The sequence below is a fragment of the Cherax quadricarinatus genome, chromosome 55, assembly GCF_038502225.1.
Source record: "Cherax quadricarinatus isolate ZL_2023a chromosome 55, ASM3850222v1, whole genome shotgun sequence".
Classification (NCBI taxonomy): Eukaryota; Metazoa; Arthropoda; class Malacostraca; order Decapoda; family Parastacidae; genus Cherax; species Cherax quadricarinatus.
In genome coordinates this window covers 6,546,586-6,563,844 of record NC_091346.1, presented here as the reverse complement: position 1 = coordinate 6,563,844, position 17,259 = coordinate 6,546,586, and the positions used below count along the sequence as shown (strand labels likewise).

Here is a 17,259-nt window from a genome sequence, read left to right as displayed (position 1 = left end):
TACCCTGGTTCTAGGAGCACGAAGTCCTGGAACACATAGCTAGATTTTGTTGCCACACTGTAGCTTGTAGAGAGCAGGGTAGCAGCACACTACGGTTCAGTCAAAATTTGTTTCAAAACAAAATTATGAGCATTCCCGCCTCCTCTGCCTCCTTTTTTTTGGGGGGGTCGAATCTGAGTGCCTTCCATTCTGCAGACACTACATGACCCTTACGGATTTAACGTCAGTCACTGGGTCAGGAATTCAACTACCTTTAGTGAGTGTGGCATTTGCTGGTCGTGTCTTATTTTAAGTCAAGAGTCCAACCTACCTGTGGTGAGTGTGAGGTTGAATGGTGTATATGTCACATGCTGGTCAATTGCGCTACCTTTGGGAGCCTCTTCACTGGTGCTTCCATAACTGCTGAGGAAAAATAAATTGCTCTCTAAATCTTAGAGGTAGTGTTGCTTTCCCAGTGGCCTGGTATTTTTATTGATGTGTAAGGTGGAGTTTGCTTATTCTGTTAAGTATTCATTTTAGACTGAATAAACTGGCCTCCTCCTCACGGTAAAAAAAAACATATATTTGCTTTCGTTTTTTTTCCAAGCATCAGTGGTTACTTTGACAGGAGGATATAAGCAGTTTTTCTTGTATTCAGAGATAGTACATATTGTTCATTTCCCATCTCTTTTTACTATGTGAAGAGATGTGTCTTGTTTATTTATGTTAAACTAGAGATGTATTTTCATCCTTATTCAGGCAGACTACCAGGCCTTTTAGCGAGATTATATAAGAGGGGAGACATATCCTCAAGATTATAATGTCTTTGCGTGTTCATGAGTGTATGTAGGAAGGCCTCAAGTCATTTCCCACACGATGACGCGACCCAAATATGAGATACTCAAGTATTTTTATCGCCTCTGAAAATTATCTGTATTTTTTTATTGCTGTAATCCAATTGACTTGGTAATACTATATAATTTTATAGAAATATTGCTCCTCTACTTCAGAGGGTTTGATTTATAGGCAGAGAAAATTGGTTCGCCAGACATAAATAATTGTAGGCCGGGCCGGGTACGTATTACTTACCTCTGTGACAAATGTGACAGCTTAGTCGCATGCTTGCTGAACGCCTGATACATACATATATTCTCATACTTACATATGCTCTTATACACACATGGTCTCACACATGCACTCACATGCTGTGACTCGACCCCTGCAACCACAAATAGGTGAGTACATACACTCACACATGTAGGTACTCACACATATGTACACTCGCACACGTACTCACACATGAACTCACACATGTACTCACAGTTACAGGAGAAAAAACTGCACTGGATCAAGGAAAAACAAAAGGAGAAAAAATGAGTTATTGTCAGGGAGGAGGCATTGGAATGGGCGAGTGTGACAAGCAGGGTTCCACAAGGATTTGTATTGGGACTGATGAATAAGACTCGTGTAACAATCGGGTATCTTTACTGCGGAAACTTTCAGTCAACCAGTGGCTTTATTGATCCAATATAGAGAGTAATCTTGGAGATGTTGGAAGACATGAAGTAATAATTTAAAGTTATCAGTCCCTCAGCCGTGATGAATCTGTCGAAGACGTTGGCAGACTTGAAGAAATAGTTGGAGGTGATCGGTCCTTCAGTTTTGTTAAGTGATGTTAAGTCCATCAGTCTAGGTAAACCTAAGGTAGATCGCCGAGGATACTGGAGACAAATGTGAAGCAGTTCGAAGAAGGCGTCGTAGTGTGTGGAGCGCAATAGTGAAAATAGGTCAGTCCAGTATACTGGGAAATCATGCAGTAGTAGAAGAATTCTCTATACCAAAATTCCAAAATGTGTCTGACAGGTATATTATAGTAATGGTGCATAAAACTGACAAGTAGATGAATATGACACATATGCAAAACTTGGCGTGCTTTATTGTGGAGACGTTTCAGCAATCAGTAGCTCAATCAAATACAGAAAATAATCCTGTCTCCAGTATATAAACCGCATTCTCAGGCATCTGTTATAGATTAGTCCAGACTGATGGAGTGAACGCCACCTAGGAATGCTGAGACTCGTCACCTCCACTTACTTCGTCTTCCACCATCGTCGATAGATTCATCAGTGCTGAGGGACTGACCACCTCAAACTGCTTCAAGTCTTCCAATGTCCCCAGGATTACTCTATTGGATTGATAAAGCCACTGGTTGATGGAACGCCTCTACAAGAAAAGATACCCAAGTGCTGTTCATGTCTTATTCAGCTGCTTGTCTGTTTTATCAAGCATTACTATAATGTACTGGTGTACGTGAACGACTTGCTTGAAGATACAGTCAGATGTATTCCTATGTGCAGAAGTGAAAATAAGAAAAAACAGGTGACAAGGAAAGGCTGCAAATGGACATGGACAAGCAACAGGATTGATCGGACTAGTGGTCATTTAAATTCAAGCTCCAACAAGTGCACGATTATAAAAATTGGAGTCGGGCATAAAAAACAGAAACTGGGTACAAGCTCTGGGGTCAAAATCTGCAAACATCATCCAGTAAGAACTTTGGTAAACAGCTGAGCATAGTATGAAGGACATCGCCTGGGACTTACATCGATCGAACAGCCTCAGCAGGATATATGTTTGGCGCATCATAGATTTTCTTTAAGGAGTCTTAGTAAAGATTCATTAATATTATGTATACCATGTGCCAGGCTTACTTAGCATTATGCATAATCAACATCGATCGCATACCAGATCAAACATATCAAGAAATTGGAAAAAGTGCAGAAGTTTGCAACGAGAGTACTCCCGGAGCTAAAGGGAATGAGTAATGACTACAGGTGGTACAGTAAACAATATATTAGATGACAGAAAGAGCAGAGGGGACATGGTGTATAAAATACTCAGAGGAACTGATAGAGTGGACAGAGACAAGCTGTTCGATAATTGGCCACTGGGCGATGATTCCGGGAGCCAAAAGCATTTGTAAGATATATCATTATATTTAAAGCGAGTATTTCCAAGTCTTTCCGGTATAGTGTTGACCGGTAAGTTATTTTATGGTGTTTAAATATTTTTTAATTCATATTTTCCAGTTCTAAGTTTTTATATTAACTTACACATCTATCATCATCATGTAGCGTTTTTTAAACCTATTTTTATGAGGGTACATTTATATTCGATAAAGTCCAGCGTTCATTTATTCACATTTCATCATATCCATCGTGCAGGGGTTTCCAGGTAGTAGAAATTAATATTTTGCGTTTAGGTGTGATGGATTTCGATGAGGTAATCTAGGCTGTTGTCAGTGTGCGCCCAAGTTGTGGAAACAAATGAAGAATCGTCCCGTATTTTTTTGTACACAATTCAGATTCACAGGCTGAGCTTTTATTGTACGTTGGTACCTGAGCTGGGGAAACGTAATAAACGTTTGTAACCGTTCAGAGGTTTTTCGGGAAATAGGACTGGTGGTATATAATGTGACAAGCCGTAGTTCGAATATCCGAAAAAATCTTTGAGCCAGAGACAGTAGGTATTTTGGCCTGTAGAGAAATTGAATGCTTTATGGCATTAAATATTAAATTCGTTATACTGTACGTTATTATTATTTTCGTTGAAAATTATAAATCCATGCGCTTCATTCAGTGTCTTGCGCAATAGATTTTTAACTGATACCTCTTGTTAAATAATTTGCTTGTTTTCCTCAAGAGCGATGACTAACATATCTCGTGGTGGTAGCGTTTTGTTTTGTACATTCTAGTATATATGATGGAACAGGTTTTATAAGGAACTTAACAAATGTGCAGTTGTCTAGATAAATATTTTCCGAACTTTAATCTGAGCATTTGTGGCATGAATTGAACATGTATGAAAATAAATATATAAAGGACGTATACATTCAACTTGTCCTCCGTCATTGTATCAGTATATTGAAGTAACCATCCAGAGAGGTCCTACCGTCCTTTGATATTAGTGTGAAATGAAACCCTTTTAAAGGCTTTGCACTCTGGCAGGATTGTTGGTCTTTTCTTGAAGAAATAAGATGGCTGGCAAAGTTTTATACTTCAACTCTGTATACAGTACACTATTCTTGACTTTCATTAAATTTATTAATAGTTGCTATTGCAACTATTAATAAAATTTAGCGAAATTATTTCAATATAATGGAGGGACTATGTGTGAACTTGCTGGCCCCTGTCGTTGTTCATCGTAGGAGACTTAATTACTGTACTCACAGCTGTTGCACGTGCAAGATGTTGCGCCTCTTGTCTCACTTTAATTAAGACTCTGAATAAGACGTTCTGCGCCTCACCTTCAGTTACGCTATGTGGAGGCGCCATATATATATATATATATATATATATATATATATATATATATATATATATATATATATATATATATATAAATTATATATATATATATATATTTATATATATATATTTATATATATATATTTATATATATATACACAAAACAACCACTGTGAAAAAAATATTGAAATTCCAAGCGCTTTCGTGACTACTCACATTATCAAGGTTCCTTGATAATGTGAGTAGTCACGAAAGCGCTTGGAATTTCATTATTCTTTTACAGTGGTTGTTTTGCATATTCTGAAATCACCTGTTTACTGTGATCTTATTGCATGCATGCATATATATATATATATATATATATATATATATATATATATATATATATATATATATATATATATATATATATATATATATATATATATATATATATAATATAATATATATATAATATATATATATATATATATATATATATATATATATATATATATATATATATATATATATATATATATATATTATGGCTATTTTGGCTTAAATAGCAACGCTCTTCTTGCCGAATAAGGCAAGTGAAAATATGTGTATGCAGTTATTTCGCAAAAATCATTCTGAAGCTAACGAAAAAATATTTCATTGTGTTTGTTTATTATTAAATTATTGTAAAACTATGTAAAATATATTTAGTCGGATTAGGCTAAATTAAATTGAGCTTGTTATAATAAGGTTAGGTAAGTTTCCTAAGGTTCTTCTGGTACAAAATCATTAATTTTTATATTAACATATTATTTTTTTTTATCTTTTAAGGTATAAGAGAAAATTTTAGAAAGCACTTAAGTTTAAATGAGTTCTTGCTAATTGACCAGTTTTACTTATTGGGCACGACGTATATATATATATATATATATATATATATATATATATATATATATATATATATATATATATATATATATATATATATATATATATATAAACATATCCATAGGAAGGGCTAAACCCGAAGGAACCATATATCGCCTGCGGAATGAGAGATAATCAGGTTTGATCCAAGTAGAAGGTAGCTCAAATTCCTTGGATCAAGAGGCTCTAACTAGCCTCAAGGACCCTTATCTCTTTTTCGATGGGGCACCTTAGTAAAATCATGGTTTGATTCAAGTGGAGGGTAGCTCCAATTCCGTAGATCAAGAGCTTTTAACTAGCCTCAAAGACCCTTCTCTTTCTCGATGGAGCGCCTGATTTGCATGAATTATGGCTCTCACGTCTTGTGATCTACCGAATTTCGTCCTGAGTAGTGAAGATTTTGAACTGCCTGAAGATTAAACTCTCCTCTCCAAAGAAAACAAACTAGTAGTATGCATTTTTTTTGTTTACCACATGGGCTGTTTTTCATCAAATTAGGGTGATCCAAAGGAGGAAACACATTGGTCATCAGTTGTTTAATAGCTGTCTTTCCAGTAGTGCGTTAACATTACAATTCAAATGACCCCCGACCTGCAGTATTCCCACCCATCCTTAGTGTACGCACCGCATTAATAATTATAATGATTTTTTTTAGGTAATAACGATTAATTTTGGGTATGATATTTTGATTTTTTTTAAATATGACGAGAACAGTACTAATGAGTAATTAAATTGCTGCGTTTATTCTTCATCGTTGTACCACCTAAGCAGCTACTTTATTGTGCACTCCATGTTCATCCTGCCAGCGGTAGCGCAAAAAAAAAAAAAAAAAACAGGATTACATGTACAGAGGTTACAATGGGTCTTTGTCAAACCCAGCTGAGCATTGTTACATCACTAAAAGAAATATTAGTCATTTCATATTTTACAATTACATACTTCCTCTAGTTAATGTACACAGTACAGTATGGAATATAATCTAATAAAAACTGATATCTTTTAACCACTAAAAACCATTTGTCATAGTTGGGTTGCAATTTCCTCTATAAAAACCGTTCATTCATCTAGTCGATGCAAAATGTGAATACAACCTCAAGATTTCAGACAACTTACTAACAATAAGGTATCTCTGAAATGTTAGATGTTTGAACACTGACATCTCCATTCAAACTGTACAGTCAGAGATATTTATAGCCTAGCCGTAGTCTGGAAGTAACATCTTTCAATCTCTTGACCTTGTTACTTTCTCCATCGATGTTTAACTTGATGCATATCATTTTGATGAATAATAGATGTCCTAGTTCCTATCTAAATTGTTTTACTTTCTTCAAACTCGTTTTCTAGTTCCTTTCTGACAGTGTTTCGTCGACTTCTGTTTGAAAAAATTATACTCAATATTCTCTTTATATAATGCTTGTTCAGTTAATTCACCAGCTGTCATGCTCCTGGAGGCCTTTGTGGGAGGGAATCCACAAAAGCTTTATTGTGCATATTTGTGCCTAGCTTCATACACAAGAATGCTATATTCAGGTCTCAAGCTATTTAGAGCAAGTAATGAGGGAAGAGAGTCAGTTGCAATTGCACTGTGTGCGGTTGTAATTTCCACAAGCTTGAGGGTTAGGTTAGGTACGGTTCGTCAGGAAACAGGACAAGTATTTCCTAACGCGGGTCTTAGTCAGTTGATGACCTGCCATTGGAGTTTTTGGTTATCTGGCCGAGGCCTTCTGCTGGCTTACCGGTCCACCCCTTTAAAAATTATGGTCATAATTATAACCATTTGATACAAGTTTGAGAGCAACACGTATGGTAAATATCTCAGTTTGTAAAGTGGAAGCCCAATTATTAATTAAAATCAGAAATATTCAGTAGTTCATTAATTTCCTTACAGTCTTTCTATAAATTATGAAATAAGTTATTTCACTGACACTCTTATTCATAACCATACATCGCATTCTCTAGTGTAAATTATGAGCGTGTGCTCTCCAACTGGTTAAGCAACGACCACGACTTCCTTATTGCCAGTTAACTGTGTGGATATATGTTAAAACTAGTCAAATATTGTTAAAGTGAGGTAACCTAACAGCGTAAATAACATAGAATAACTAATTAATTTTAATTTTGGCTTAGCTCGAAATTGTTACTAAGACAGGCTGTGCTAGTAATGTTAAGTTGCAATGTCTTACAGAGGTTAGACATATTTAAGACATATATTTCAACAAATATAATATTTATACCGACGGTTTTTATGAATTGTATGAAATAAAGACACAATTTGCAGTTATGTGAATCTAATAAAGTTTTCGCCTATGCAACAGACTTTCTTAAGTCAATAGAATATACTTGTAGGAAGATTATATAAGCAGGAGCGAGGAGACTGAGCTACAGTGGTAGCAGTTCACCTTCACAGTTGATCTCGGCGATTGCAAACACTATTGCTATCTGGAAACTTCCCTGGTTTTGCACGATGATGTTGGAAGTTGTAATTAAGCTTTTTCTAAATGTTTTCTCTTAAATGTGTCATCTTTCCTAATATCTAGACGATTAGGATCATTTCACTAAATGTTAGTGAGAGTTTGTGTTGAATGCATGTTTCGTTTCAGTTGTCAGTCCTGGAAGCGTACTTGTGTTCATTCATACGTGTTGCTATCTTTGGCAGTTTCTCCTACATATATTTGATCATATTTTCCACACGGGATATAATATACACCGGCGCTTACTTCTTAGATATTTTTCTTGTTCGTATCGTGAACGAGGTGACGATTCAATCACTGCTTTCGATTTGGTTTAGCATTTTTTAGAAATTTTGTGCAATATTACTAGTGGAGAATAGTAAGTAAATATTGATGTTATATCTATAGTTACATATAATGGCTCTTCCTTGGCTCCTTGATTATTTTAAATGGGTCAGGGAGGCTAGTCATGATGCTCTATACCGGATATCCCATTATTGTCTTCATACTAATTTGAATGATGGGCCTCTTACCGATGTGTGTAGGAACAACAACCTCACAAAAGGGAGTATTAAATTTATGGGAGAGCGTAAACCATTAAGATTATATAACGTCTGGGAATTGGAGGTAATCAAGTTTGATCCTCGGAAGGAGTGGATAGGTCTAATTACTTGGATCAGTAGCCCTTCGCCGGCATACAGACCTCACTTGAATAAGAGAGAGATAATGCAAAGGGGATAGACAGTTTAAAATAAATTTTATATATACGGTTTTCAAGGTATTTGAAAAGCTTCAGAACTTTTACTGTCTAGATTCTGGAAGCTCTTTGAAATAAATCAATCTTAATTTGTTTTATGAATCCCCAGTATAATTCTGCGCGATCAGGTAGTTTAATTGACAAATCAAAACTGATGCGTATCAAAGAAATTAAATGTTACGCAGTAAATGCGGAGGCTATATAGTAGATAATACAGTTAGACAGTAAATGCGGTGAATGCATCGTGGAACGGCTGAAGCCCATATACACAATATCCTATTCTTTATTTTGGTTTCTTGCCTCGAATAGTGAAAAAGGTTAGTAAACTCATAAGGCAAGAACACCCAATTGTAAAACCGTGGTGAGTTATGTTGGTCAAATTTTATCTTTCAAGGTAGCTTTGAATTACATCAGCTATTATTGATTCCATCAACAGTTTGAAACTAACGACCCATCTCTCAGTCTACAAATGGGTATCACGTTTGCCATTTTCATTTAGTCGGTACGATATTCATTTGTAGCGGTCTATTGAAGAAACTGGCTAAGGGTTTACTTAGTTTTTCACATAGCTTGAGAATCCTTAAAAACAGCTCATCATGGCCTGGTGACTTGTTTGGTTTCAATCTATCTAGTTGCCTGATGACCATGTCACTAGTGAGTTTGAAAATGCACAATTTATTTTCGTCTTGATCAGTATAATTGTTGATTTCTGAGATTTCGTTTGTATTCTCTTGTGAAAGAATAGTGGAAATAAGTGTTGAAAATAATACACATTTCTTTGTCACTAACAGTAAACTCATCTGATTTAGATTTAAGAGGCCTTTCTTTTCCTTAAATTATTCCTGTATACCTGAAAGAAATCCTTAGGGTTGGTTTTTTATTCTCTCTCAACCCTATTTTCATATTCTCTTTTGGTTTATCTTATTCCATTTTTTTACTTCTATCTTAAACTGTATATATATTGTTTAATAAGGTGACCCTCACATCTTTTGATTCGCCTGTAAATGTCATTGGCAATCACCCCCACCGTCTAATCAGACCTTCCTCATGATAGCCCCTGGTTAGGTTTCCCTAGTCTGCGCTAATCAGGTAATTCCTTAGCCCCATATAATCTGCAGGGCGAAAATTGGGAACCTTACCTACATTTTCGTTAATAAGGTAATTCCATGATATATTGAAACTAAGTGTTTTTTGATCACTTTCGCCAAACTCTTCATTGACCTAAAAATTATCTATAAAAGGTTTCTTATTTGCCAGAACCAAATGTAGGTTATGACAGAAACGTTTTTTTAAAAAGCAGTTTTGGATTATTTTAAGAAAAGTCCCTAGACTGGATTTCCTGTCAGATTGCGCCCATCAATTTAAAGTTAAGATCTCCCATTAAAATTACATTTTCGTTTCTGAATGCCCTAGCACCAAGGTCACTCTAGATTTGGGGGCCTGTGATCACTCCTAAGATAAGTTTTTATGTCCTTCAAGAAACTGCAGCCAAACAGATTCCTTGTCCCTTCCACCTTTATATAAATTTTGATGCAAAAAATTAAAATTTTCTCTAACATACAAGCAACTCTGAAATAATGTCTGTTTCTTACACATGCAGTTGGTCTTAGTTCATCTATTTTTATTTCTTACGCTCCGGCTATTTGTATATAGATCCTAAGGAAGTTTTTGCACCGCCTTTCTTCCCTGTCTCTTTTTGTTTGTTGACCAATTTTCTTGTTTTTAATAGTAATTTATTTTATGAGCTATGCGTTTTTTCTGAGCTTTGTAATTTTTGCTCTCTCCGTCCATAGTACTACAATTCCTCACACACTCTTACCTCTATCTTCTATTAGATTAAAGTCTTACATAGTTTAGCAGTGAATTGGTCAGTGGTGTCTATCACTCTTGCACCAGACAGATGCACCCCATCCCATGCATACATGTCATATTTGCCATAGAAATTATTCCTATTGTCAATGAATGGAGTTTCAGGTGCCTTACAATATTTCGTCTAGCCAGTAATTTAGCTTAATTGCCATAGGCATTCACTCACTGTCCTCTCTTCTAGGCAAAATGCTACTACATATGATCGGGATCTTTTCCTTCGAACTAATTAAGTCAACTGCTGTCTTATATTTATATTCTTCTCCTGTGCACCCCTCAAGAGAGGTTCTTCGATGCTGGTGAGGGGCTCTTGATCTAGGGAATTGGATTAGTGCTCTAATTCCCTGAATTGAGCCTGAATGCCTTCCATCACCCTTCCCCCCACAGGCGATATGTAATCCCTAAGGGTTTAACGCTCCCCAATGAACATCATTAACTCCAGCACTGAGGCAGATAATGGGGGTTGTTCCTATTACCTGACATGATGTTATCTAACATGTTAACCACATCACCCCACACATGCTCGAAGGAACCACCCTCTTTCTTGCCTTCATATCTCCTTTTACATATATCGAATCTGAGGCATTTGTCCTGCTTGTCACTCTTATCCACAACTGCACACTCATCTTGAAGAACAGCAAAGCGATTTCTGTTTTCTAACTGTGCTTCAACCCTTCTCAGTTTCATCCGCTTACCACTTCTGGAAACAACTTTTCATTCCTAGCCTTAGCCACAGTGTATCTTTCGTCATGATACTGATCAATGTCTTCTTTGTGATCAACATGTGAACATTCTTGCTTCCAGTAATAAAATAGAAGTCATCAGTTTTTCTTAAAGAAAAAATAAATGTCAGTACATTCATGTACTGCAGCGAGGAGGAGGCTGGAGGCAGTGATGTCGTGTCTAAGGGCAATGTCTTGTGTAAATATTATGCAGAGAACTCGTAGTGTGGAAATTAGGTGGTGTGAAGTTACTAAAAATATTAGTCATAGGGCTGAAGAGGAGTTGTTGAGGTGGTTTGGTCATTTAGAGAGAATGGAACAAAGTAGAATGACTTTGAGATTGTATAAATCTATAGGGAAAGGAAGATGGGGTAGGGGTCGTCCTCGAAAAGGTTGGAGATAGGGGGTTGTGAGGGGGGAAAAGCCCTTAAAAAAGAGGGTTATGGTTGTTCAGACACCCAGGAACCATTAGCGTGGTACCATCTAGCAGTCTGAAGCTAAGCTTCAGTTCCTCGGGTCTGATTAGCTTTAATTTCTACTCCAGGTAGTATCAACCTTACCTGGTGTGGATTGAAGGTTGGAGAATCACTTCACCTCCACTCTTCTCCTGATCAGTAGGGTGATCTACCAGGAGTATTTCTGTTCTTTGTTACTGATTTACTTGGTTACCAGTAATGACATTGAAGTAGAATACCAGCCTTTGTCTTTCTTTAATGTTATTCTTATTTAACCCTTATGTAACCTGTGTTGTTTATTTTTTATTATCGGCTCTGCTGCTGGCCTGGTCATCCAGGGTAGACGCTAGTTAATTGGAGCAAGACCCCTGTCACGGGACATTTTGGGACATAACGACTCCTCGTCTCTTTGAAACCTGAAGTGTGATACTGCGACTAAGTATTGACAGGATTTCCAAAACATCGAACGAACACCGCCACCCATGATAACTAACACCATTTCTTCTAAAACATCACAATAGACTATCCTAGGCATAAAATACTCCTGTCTCAACATCTTACTGGAACCACAGCGGCCAACTTTATTTTAATTAAAACCCATAGAAAATTATCTTAGTTATTATTCCTCAAGTTATTCATTTATTTTTTCATTCTTTTGTTCAGGCGGAAGGCGTTCCTCTGACGGGTAAAGGAGGTTTTGTGAGCGAGGAGCTTGGACTTCCAGCAAGCGTGCGTGAGCGTGTTAGATAGGAGTGAATGGAGACGAATGATGAGCAGGGTAATATTTTGTGAAGGGATTCAGGGAAACCGGTTAGCCGGACTTGAGTCCTGGAAATGGGAAGTACAATGCCTGCACTTTAAAGGAGGGGTTTGGGATGTTGGCAATTTGGAGGGACATCTAAACAGTCGTATCTGAGCGCCTCTGCAAAGACATTGTTTATGGTAAAAGTGTTGATTGATGATAGTTTTTTCTTTTTTGGTCACCTTGCCTTGGTGGGAAACAGCCGACGTGTTAAAAAAAATCATGTACATTACTTTAAAGTGCAGCATTAACCAGCATTCTGGTTCAGTGGAAGGCATTCAAGTTCAACCCAAGGAAGGAATGGGAAGGTCTGTTTTCTTGGATCAAGAGCCCCTCACCCACGTCAAGGACACTCCCTTGATGGATGGAAGAGGAAGATTTATTTTTTATATTTGGCAAAATTTAATACATCAGCAATGTGCTACCACCATAGTCTGTATGATGCATAATTATATAGTGAGAAAAAGCTAGTTATATTACCATCGTACTTAATCACACACTATGGGTTACAGTGTTAAAATTTGTCAGCCTGTGCTGAGAGACTTCGATAGGGCAATGAGGATATCGTCAGGCAAAAGAGAAGCTTATGTCCCAAAGTTGGATGCATCAGCAGTGTGCTGCTATCTTAGTCTAGACCATAGTTTCAGCGGGAACAAAAGTTTACTATGGGGGAGGGTGAAGGGGGGGAAGGGGATGGCGGTGGTGGAAATGGTGTGAGGGGTATAAGTGATGCTATCCAGCAGAGTCGTGTGGTGGTGGTGTGAGGGGCAGTAAGTGATGATACCCTGCAGGGAGGGAGTCGTGCAAAAACATTCTTCACTACCCACCTGGGCCAGGTTATGCATGGCGAGTCCTCAGCTAACAGGTAGCACGAGCCTTGTCTCTCCACAATGAATACACCAAGTTATGGAGACCATCCATACCAAAAAAATACCTTATATAAATTTTATCTACATGGTATGTAGAGAGTAGACAAATTGTGAGCAACTGGAAGCATGATGCAGTATGAGTATTATGAAGAGTATCGGCATCCAGCAAGTGGGCAGCAGCAGCAGCATGGAGGCGGTGGGCTTCCCACGGGCCTCCAGAGTCAGTGTTGCCTGGACTGTGTGAGGGCGAGGTGTGGTGATCGTTACTGTGTGTCAGTCCTTGCCACCGCCAGAGGCGGCCCCGACCAACACGCTGCGCTTCTGCCGCCCCGCACCTAAACCTCGTACTTACTTCTGCCGTTTAATGTAATGGCCTACCACTGTACCCGCACTGTTGGATTAACCACAGTTACCACAAAATCTCAAACTTAAGCTGCTAGTGATTATTAAACAGCTACAGCTTTTATTATTGCTGCTGTAGTGTAGTGATGTGTCTCGTGTTTTGTGTAAGAAGTGTCTTACTGGTGGGGATTAAAGCTCCTAGTGAAGCTTGAGACCTAATAATTAATTACCCATTGTACAAGTGGTCGAAGGTTGAAAAATGTGGGTATTGGCTTAAATACATCAGGATGTATGATTTTTTTATGAGTGATAATGCGATTATTGGAAGTGCGGTATACCATTGAAAACTCTGACTCAGGAACATGCCTTAGATGACAGCTAGTTGTGTGTTGAGTGGAAGCAGCTCTAGGTGTCAGGAGCAGTGTGTGCCACCACACCACCACCACCATGATGAAGGTACGTGATGACCACCTCACGAAAGTCATCTACATGCCCAAATTATTAACTCATTACATGTGGATTACTAATGACTTGACCTAAACTTAATTGTTTTGAATTAAATCAATAATGCAAATGACCTAAATATATTTAGCTATTGAAGGGTGCAAACGACACTTAAAGAAAAGGGATGCCTTGATGCTGAATAGGCTCTTGATCCAGGAACTGGAGCCACCCTCACCTGGGATGAAAACTGATTAACTCCTTTTCCCCAAGCACTATGTGACACTAGCGGGTTTTATTTTTCCCGCTAATATTATAAGGGAGTAACTGCATATAGTTCATAAACATTGATCTTCCTTCACATTTATAGGTGTATTTTGCTCCACAAGTCACAACAGAAAAAAAGTAAAATGTTTTGTTATACAAAAGCACGTCTTAATCTTTCGAACTTTTGTGGTCTTATCAATAATAAGAATGATTTGGTATGGTCGTTTGGAAACACATTTATTTTGGGCTAAAATATTAATTTTATTGTGGGTGGAAGTTTTTTTTTTTATAGCAAAATTGGCAGTATGTAGCTGCTCAATGCTGTATGATAGTTATGTGGTGGGAACACCCAGAGTGTGCTGCTTTTATATAGGAATGAAGTTGTAATTGTACCGTCAGTAGAGATGAATGGGCACGAGTGCATACACTAAATGTCTTCAGTGAACACATTTCGGTTCCAGAACCGACTTAAATGAATGCACTTTTGTGCTTTCATCTACATACGAGTTACATGGTGGAAACAAAAGTCTGCCGTGTTAAGGTAGACATGCAGCTGTATGGAGTGGTTGGACACATGTTGAGGGTAGACCCTGGTGGTGGCGGTGATTATGATGCAGCAGTCACACTGGACACAGTACCTGTTGCTGCCGCAAGCACCCTGGTGGTATGGTGCAGCAGTCACACTGGACACAGTACCTGTTGCTGCCGCAAGCACCCTGGTGGTATGGTGCAGCAGTCACACTGGACACAGTACCTGTTGCTGCCACAAGCACCCTGGTGGTATGGTGCAGCAGTCACACTGGACACAGTACCTGTTGCTGCCACAAGCACCCTGGTGGTATGGTGCAGCAGTCACACTGGACACAGTAACTGTTGCTGCCACAAGCACCCTGGTGGTATGGTGCAGCAGTCACACTGGACACAGTACCTGTTGCTGCCGCAAGCACCCTGGTGGTATGGTGCAGCAGTCACACTGGACACAGTACCTGTTGCTGCCACAAGCACCCTGGTGGTATGGTGCAGCAGTCACACTGGACACAGTAACTGTTGCTGCCACCATACCACCTTGGTGGTATGGTGCAGCAGTCACACTGGACACAGTACCTGTTGCTGCCACAAGCACCCTGGTGGTATGGTGCAGCAGTCACACTGTACACAGTACCTGTTGCTGCCACAAGCACCCTGGTGGTATGGTGCAACACTCACACTGAACAGTGTATCTATTGCTACAACAAGCACCCTGGTGGTATGGTGCAGCAGTCACACTGGACACAGTACCTGTTGCTGCCACAAGCACCCTGATGGTATGGTGCAGCAGTCACACACTAGACACAGTACCTGTTGCTGCCATAAGGACCCTGGTGGTATGGTGGAACAGTTACACACTGGACACAGTACCTGTTGCTGCCACAAGCACCCTGATAGTATGGTGCAGCAGTCACTCGCTAGACACAGTACCTGTTGCTGCCATAAGAACCCTGGTGGTATGATGCAGCAGTCACTCACTAGACACGGTACCTGTTGCTGCCATAAGCATCCTTGTGGTATGGAGCAACAGTCACACACTAGACACAGTACCTGTTGCGGGCACTAGCACCCTTGTGGTATGGTGCAGCAGTCACACACTAGATACAGTACCTGTTGCTGCCATAAGCACCCTGGTGGTATGGTGCAGCAGTCACACACTAGACACAGTACCCGTTGCTCCCACAAGCACCCAGGTGGTATGGTGCAGCAGTCACACACTGGACACGGTACCTGTTGTTGCTACAAGCACCTTGGTTGTATTCTGTAGCAATCACACTCCACATTGTATCTGTTACTGTCACAAGCACCCTGATGGTATGGTACAGCAGTCACACTGGGCACAGTACCTGTTGCTACCATAAGCCCTACAACTGCAGCTCCGTCATTATTGATGTTCTGTTTGCCTCTCATCGCAATATAGTGATTTGCTCTTGATGCCGGGGATTGGAGCTGTCTTTCCTCTGATCAAACTTAATTACATTCCATTTCCTAGGTACCGCAGGGCCCCTTCAAATTTAGTGTTTTCCCATGATTTTATAATAATATTACAGTAGTTAAATAATAATAGTAATAATAATAACGACAATAATATGCTACAACAGTAACCGTACTGCACCAATTCATTGGGTGGTTTGTGGCTGAAGTTGTAGCGGCTTCAGCTCGCATCTGAATGACTTGGGTTCGAAACGTTGAGCATTTTTTTTAAACCTGCTGCCTCTGTTCGCTTAGGAATAGGTACATTGGTGTTAGCCAACTGCTGTGAGTCGCATCTTGGGATAGATGATAAAAGAACCCCAATGAAAATAAGCCAGACAGTGGCTTTATTGGTTGATCGTGGGTTACTAACCCTATGGGTTAATACTTTTTTTTTTTTTTTAGCCACCTACCAACGCTACAGTCACCCTCACCACCTTAATTTCCTCTTCTTCGTGCTTTACTAATTATGTGTTAACGTTACCTTGTTTTTTACTACAGTCGTTGGTAATGCAATGGTTGTATAACCTGACAGTATGTAAATAAGGCAGTTTGCGAGTAATGGCAAGAGTTACCAAAGTGACCGTCGAAGTAGATTGTTTAGAATCAACACATGCAGTTAATTTTTTCAAAACTGTATAATTTACAACTTACAAAGTTTTAACGAGGCTTGCTCTAATACTACGATCACCTACACACACACACACACACACACACACACACCAGGAGCTATGACTCGACCCCTGCAACCACATATAGATGAATACACACAAACACTGGAAAACCTCATGCATCAACATGTTAGGAACACTACCAGAGAGAAGGGTGAGGATGACCCAGCAAGACTGGACCTCGTATTCACCTTGAGTAGTTTGGACATCGAGGACATCGCATACGAAAGGCCCCTCGGAGTTAATGATTATGAGGTTCTGCGCTTTGAATACATAGTAGAGTTACAAGTGGAGAGGGTAACAGGAGTAGGACGGGAAAATCCAAACGATAAAAGGGGGGGGACTACACAGGCATGAGGAGCTTCCAGCAAGAGGTTCAGTGGGAAAGAGAATTGGTATGAAAATCAGTAAACGAAATGATGGA

General features: G+C 39.0%; 1 long non-coding RNA gene across 1 annotated transcript in view; it reads left to right on the top strand.

Moving 5' to 3' along the window:
* Nucleotides 1–13,200: 13,200 nt before the first annotated feature.
* The window catches only part of LOC138854330 (uncharacterized), a 386,009-nt gene continuing 381,950 nt past the window's right edge, over nt 13,201–17,259 (top strand). Inside the window, exon 1 of the long non-coding RNA XR_011393527.1 lies at nt 13,201–13,911. This is a non-coding gene — a long non-coding RNA (uncharacterized lncRNA). The remainder of the gene's footprint in view (nt 13,912–17,259) is intronic.